Source organism: Quercus suber, unplaced genomic scaffold (genome assembly GCF_002906115.3).
Source record: "Quercus suber isolate HL8 unplaced genomic scaffold, Cork oak 2.0 scaffold_196, whole genome shotgun sequence".
Classification (NCBI taxonomy): domain Eukaryota; kingdom Viridiplantae; phylum Streptophyta; class Magnoliopsida; order Fagales; family Fagaceae; genus Quercus; species Quercus suber.
Genome location: NW_027069654.1, coordinates 573,026 through 579,868, shown reverse-complemented (window position 1 = coordinate 579,868; position 6,843 = coordinate 573,026).

The following is a 6,843-nucleotide window of genomic DNA, read 5'->3' as shown; positions in this document are numbered from 1 at the left end:
CTTAATTGGTGACACATGGCAGAGTTTGATTGGTGACACGTGGCAGAGTTTGATTGGTCCGCTTATGTCATCGCTTACACGTGCGAGGCTGATTGTGTCATCGCTTACACGTGCGAAGCTGATTATGTCATCGCTTACACGTGCGATGATGTGTGATTGGTTTTTGCATGACACTTGGCAAATTTCTGTTGGTTTCTGAGTAATGATAGCAAAACCTAGCAGCAATACGCGGCGCTTTGTAATTGGCCGTATTTTGTGGATTAATAGTGTGACGTGTCAGCTTGTGATAGGTCGGGAATTTTCTCTGTCTACAAATGCCCCCTCGAGACTCGTTCACACACACAGTTTCAGAGCGTGGTGTGGGAATGAGTTTCGAAAACAGACTTTTACTCCTGGCTCTTCAAATGAAGTGATTGAAGGTGGCGGAGCTTTCAGCAGGATGAGATAATTTTCGAGGAGTAGACCCACCCATATGAAAGGATATGGTGAGACCGAAAAGGGGTCTGCCTGTATTTGAATGTACTTGCATGACCGAACCTTCTCAGCAGAGGTTAAGTTGAAGTAACTTCAGAAGAGTGTTTCTGGATCGTTGGCGGCGATCACATGGTGTAGAAGATGGGGAAGACGCGAGGATGGTGGTTGGGTATAGCATGTAGAGCCATGGGGCTAGCCTCGTGCTTTTAAGAACCGCTGGTGAAGTCATCTCAGAAGAGTATACTTCGAATTACGGCGAGGCCATGTGGGAAAGTGATTGAGTGTGCATGCGTCATCGTTTTACCCAAGTTGAGGTAATTTCAGAAGCTTATAGATTCTGGAGATGACGGTGTTGGTGGTGAAGAAGACGGGGATGAAGCAAAGCGAATGGGTAAAACATACGCCACCATGGTTCTGATCCTGTATGTCAAGAACCCTCTGGTGTAGGTGTTTCTGGGAGATACACCTTCGAATATGGTACTGACTGTATGTTGCATGTGGTCTGACAGTAAGTCGTAGAATATGCATGCGTGATTGGACTATACTGACAGACGTTAAGTTGAAGTAATTTCAAAAAAGTTCATTCTGAAATACTTCAAGCTGAATTTAAGTTGGAGTAATTCCAGAAAGTTTGTTTTGAGGTACCAGCAACGATGACCTCTGGATCCCACGCTGATAGGAACATGGAATATGGTTTTGGCAACCATTTACCAGCCCCAAAGGTTGAACTCTGATGAGCTGGTGCCCCGGAGGTCGTTTCAAGTGTTGGATGGAAAACAATTTGTAGGATACCCCAACACTTTTTACCATCTTCACTTACTGCTACTTGTTGGAAAGGCACAGAAAAATGAAAGATGGAGCTAACTTGTGATTCTGGTCCTAAAAACCAGCCAAGTTGCTGTTTGTTTTGAACCACCGCTTCTGTTGGAAGGCCAAACAATTGGAAAGAGACTACGGGAGACCTGAGGTTAGGAACAGGTGTCTCTGCTGGACTTGGATGTCCTGGCCAACCAAATCTACGAAAGCATGGAAGGTCGATGCAGGCCTTGTTATGAATAACTTTATGGACAAAGGTGGTTGTTAGGTGGAGAAACAAAATTTGTTTGGATCTCAAAACTACAATGATGCTGTGAAGAGGGTTTCTGCCGAACCATGGGAGGGTTGATTTCAAACTGATTATGAAGAAATTTTGGTTGCTAAGTGTTGAGAATGATGAAGCCATAGTGAGAAATGGCTGTGAGAAGGAGGATTTGAAAATTTGAAAGAAGCAAATCTTCATTTCATGACTCAGTATTTTTCTGGATGAGTTTTTGGTGAATCCGGCCCTTCTATTTATAGCAGAGAGATGAAGAATGGTAGATGGAGTAGTAAAGAATGGCGGATGGAAATTTTTGGTGAGAATGGTAGATTCTTGACTAGTAGATGCTGAATGGTAGGTGGAAATGTTTGGCACCGAAAGGAGAATTGTGGGTTGGACGGGTGACCCGATATGATTTTAAGTTCAAGACACACTTGTGAGAGTTTATCTGTACTTTTGAAAGAGAAGCCTGGATGAAGTCTGGAGAATAACCTTGAGGGAATCCAAACTAGATGGATGAATCTCAAATTTTGATATTGAGAGTTTTAGTTTTGGACATTGTCAGTGCTTCAGAGATGTGAATTAGATTGATGATTTCCAAGTCACAAAAAACTATGCAAGACAAGTTTGGCTCGAAAATCTTGACTTTGGGTTGAATTCAACACAAAAATCAACTAGCTTGGAATTGAGTTATTTGTGCAATTTTTGAGTCTCAAATGATGGAACGGACTCCAAAATTGGAATGTACGCGAAAAATTGAGCAAGATAGGTCCATCTTAAAAATTTTGACTTTTGGTCAATATTTACGCAAAAGTCAACTTTTTAGAAATTGGTCATTTGCACAATTTTCGAGTTTCAAATGAAGAAACGGATCTCAAAATCGGAATGTACTCGAAAAACTGAGTAGGACAGGCCCGTCTTGAAAATTTTGACTTTTTGGTCAAAGTCAAAGGTCTAACTTGGTTAAAGCCCTTTTTTTTTTCTTTTTTTCTTTTTTTGCTTTTTTCTTTTTCTTTTTCTTTTTTTTTTTTTTTTTTTTTTTTGGTGGTTCGGACCAGGTCAGGATCAACGGGTCAAACCGGGTCTATCTGGTCAAACGGGTCATATTTGCGGGTCGGTCAAACCGGGTGAGATGACGTCATCCATGACGTCACGAAACTGAGGCGCGTGCCAGATGGGAAGCGCGTGCCAGCGCGTGGCTCGTGGGAGATAAGCCCGGCGTGTGTGAGCGCGTGAGGAAAGAGAGAGGCGTGTGGGAGCGCGTGAAACAGTGGCTGTTACCACCGTATCTTCTGGCGGCGCGTGGAGGCGCGTGGCTCATCGTTTGGGCCTGAAATTTTCAGGTTTTGTAGATTGAAGGCCGTAGAAGACTTTTGTAGGGTCAGTTTTGTGAAATTTTGAGCAGGTTTGCACAGATTTGAAGGACTAGGCCGCGGTTCATTGAGAGTTTCTGGCCGCGCATGGTGGCGCGTGGTAGCTCCTTTGAAAATGATTTTTCTGGGTTTTTTAGATCTCTGTTTGTAGAAGATTCCTGTGAGTTCAATTTCGTGAAATCATGAACTGATTTGCACAAATTTTTCAGAGAAGGATGCGGGTCATTGTTGGACTTACGTAGCTTTTCAACAGCTCTGACAAGGCGGCACTTGTGTTTAGAGTTGAAGGTCCTGAAGTGGGTGATGAGCCACCATTTTCTGATTCTCTTCATTGAATGTCCTTTTTTATTCTCAAAATTTGGTGCAGACTTCTTTGATTTTGAGTGTTGTGAATGTGCAAAATCTCACTTTGAGCTCTAATTGTTTTCGCATTTATGAAATGTGAATATAGTTTTTTTTTTTTCACTGGCTGGTTGGTGGAACCATTTATTGGTTTGCTGACTTTCTTCATTTTTCTTGCCTGCTATCTCAGAAGTTTTCTATATAAAGGCATGTTATTGCCTTCCTTTATCACTGAGACAGATGCTGAACATTCAGCTTTCTTCTCTTGCTTTCAAGAATATATATTTTTTTTTTAATTTTTTTTTTTACGTGCTTTGAGACCTTTTCCTGAAAAAAAATTTTTGTTGCTTGTTTTTGTTTTGCAGCATAGTTTTCTTTGGCAATTAAGCCGCACCAACACTTGTCTTTTCAACGCAGCCATCTCATGAGTTTTTTGCAACAACGTTTCTGTGAGGATATTCAGCCAGGCAACAATGCTATCACCAATACTTGTCTTTTGAAGTCGTATCGCCTCTGGTGTTGGCAATAAAGCAATACTAGTACTGGTCGTTAATGAAACTATGCTAGCACTTATTTTTGCATGAACGTGTTCCACACTTGTCTTTTCAACGTAGCCATCTCAATAGTTTTTTGCAACGTAGCTACATCAAGAGTCTTTACCATGAAGTTGGGCCAATTCTTGCATTTGCATTGAAGCCACGCAGACATTCATTTTTGCCATGAAGTCATGTCAACACTTTATTCGCACCAAAGCCGTGCCAACCTTCATCTTTGGCATGCAACCACGTCAACACTTCATTTATACTGAAGCCGTGCCAACGTCTATCTTTGTCATGAAGTCACGACAACACTCCATATTAGCACTTGCACTCGCATTGACGTTGCACCAATTTTCAAAGGCATCATAGTTCAGACATTGAGGGTGCATAGCACTGTAGCCAGACATCAAGATTTCAGAGATGCCAACAAGACTTTGAAGATGTAAGAAGATGTCAATAAAACCTTGAAGTTTCAAGAAGCTCCTATCAAGACTTTGAAGATGCAAGGAGATGCCAACTAAACTTTGAAGATACAAAGAGTCCCTATCAAGACTTTGAAGATGCAAGGAGATGCCAACTAAATCTTGAAGATGCAAAGAGTCACTATCAAGACTTTGAAGATGCAAGGAGATGCCAACTAAACTTTGAAGATACAAAGAGTCCTTATCAGGACTTTGAAGATGCAAGGAGCTCTCATCAAGCCGTCGAAGATGCCAACAAAGGTACCAACAGAACCTTGAAGTTTTAGGAAGCTCCCATCAAGACTTTGAGGATGCAAAGAGATGCTGACAAAACCTCGAGTGTGAGAAGAATGCTGCTGAGACTTTGACATTGCACGATCATGCTCTTAGAGGAGAGATGATGCAACACCGACTTCAAATGTTAGAGGAAGGTGATGTTGTCTAGATTTCAGACATGATGTGAAACTGCACCACTCAGAAGGGAGATGATGTGGTTCAAATTTTGGAGTTGTGAAATGGCACAACCTAGAAGAGAGACAATATAGCTTAGACTTGCAAGGTACAAGAAGATGCCCCCAGAATATAAGTGATGTAAAACATACTTTAGAGACATGGAAGGATGTCTATAGAAGAGGAGCAATGCCATGAAGACTTCATTCTTTGCAAAAGAGGTTGAAGATTTTATTTTACTCCACAACCAAGAACTAACTTATGTTTATCATTAGTTCAAGGAAAGCCGAGTAACACCAATTCTTTGCAGCTGTCTTTTTCTATCATGTAGTAAGGAATTAACTGATCCTAAGCAACGCCTGCCAATTAAAGGGATCTCAAAAGCATATTGACGACCTTTGAAAAATTCCTTAAGCTAGACTGGCAACCCTTCTTCTTTTTCATGTGACTGAACTTAGTAAATGATACCAAGTTGCCTACGTACCCCGGAAAGGGATCAAGTCATTACGTAGTTCAAAAGATTTTTTTTTTTTTTGTTGTTGTTGTTGTTTTTTTTTTTTTTTTTTGATTTTTTGTAAAAAAGGTGGGCTCAATGTGTAATAGTGGGTATAACCACTAATCGAACCCGAGACCTCTCAAGGGAGAATTGGGCATCCAACTACTACGCCACACTAGCAATTGGTGACATAGAGTGGGATTAATTCCTTTTTATTGGCATGCTTTCAAAGGTAATGGGAAGACATCATATACCCTTGCAGCATTACAGTGGGCAGTTTAAGCTCTTGCCGAGGAGCAATCTTCGATGTTTAAGCGTAGAAGTGTTTAAGGAACTTCCCATTGATGGGGTCGATCCTTGCATCATCATTGTTGATCAACTTGTACGCTTGGTTGGTGTTTGCCCCCTGCTTGAGAGTTGGTAGTACATCACAAGCAACGGTCACATGGTTTGACCCGACAACTTCATTGAAGTCTAGATCAATCTTGTTTTCTTTGGCAAGCTTCATGATTTGTTCTTTGAAGATGAAGCATTTTTGGATTGGGTGGCCAATGACGCGATGATATTTGCAGTAGTTAGGGTCATCAACTTTCCCTATGTCTTGTGGTCGCCTACATTCTGGCAATTCAATTAGCTTCAATTGCAATAATTGGTCTAAGATGTTTGCACATCTTCATCGGGGAACGGATATGCTTTTTGCTCACGTTCCTTAAAAGTCAAGCGACGCACTTCGTTCTTTTGCCATCCTTCAAGCTGTTTTTTATTTGCCTTCGCTCCTTTTCTTAGAACCTTGATTTCTACAGTATTAACAACCATTGGGTCTTTGAGGTTGACTTTTGCATTCCTATCATTCCTCCTTACTTCCCTTTTGCTTTCCTTAAGTATGGGAGGATTTGTACTTCCATGGCTAGCAATGCTCAACTTCATATCATGCGCACAAGTTGCTAATTCTTCAAATGTTCGAGGCTTTATCCCTTGGAGGATGTAAAGAAGTCCCCAATGCATGCCTTGGATGCACATCTCTACAGCAAAAATTTCAGAAGGTCGATCCTTGCAATCTAGGCTCAAAGAACGCCATCGATTGATATAATCGACCACAGGCTCATTTTCCCATTGCTTGGCATTAGTAAGCTCCATCATGCTCACCGTGCGACATGTGCTATAGAATCGGTCAAGAAATTCTCTTTCGAGTTGTTGCCAACTGTCGATTGACTCGAGTTCTAAGTTTGTATACCAATCAAAGGCATTTCCTTTGAGCGAACGGACAAATTGCTTTACAAGGAGGCCTCCTTGAGTCCCTGTGTTCTTACAAGTTTCTATAAAGTGAGCAATGTGTTGCTTAGGATTTCCATGGCCATCAAACTGCAAGAACTTGGGGGGTTGATACCCATTTGGCATCCTCATGTTGTCGATGCGCTTTGTGTAAGGTTTTGAATATGTGAGAGAACTTGTAGAAGAATCTCCATATTGTGCTTGGATGGTATTTGTTATCATGTCTTGTAATTGTTGGACTGATAACGAAGCAACCGAAGTAGATTTTTCTCGTCAGGGAGTGTTTTCAATTTCTCTCCCTTCGTCATCCTTTGCAGATGCGAATTTATGACCATGGCTTGATTCACCAAGATCTTGT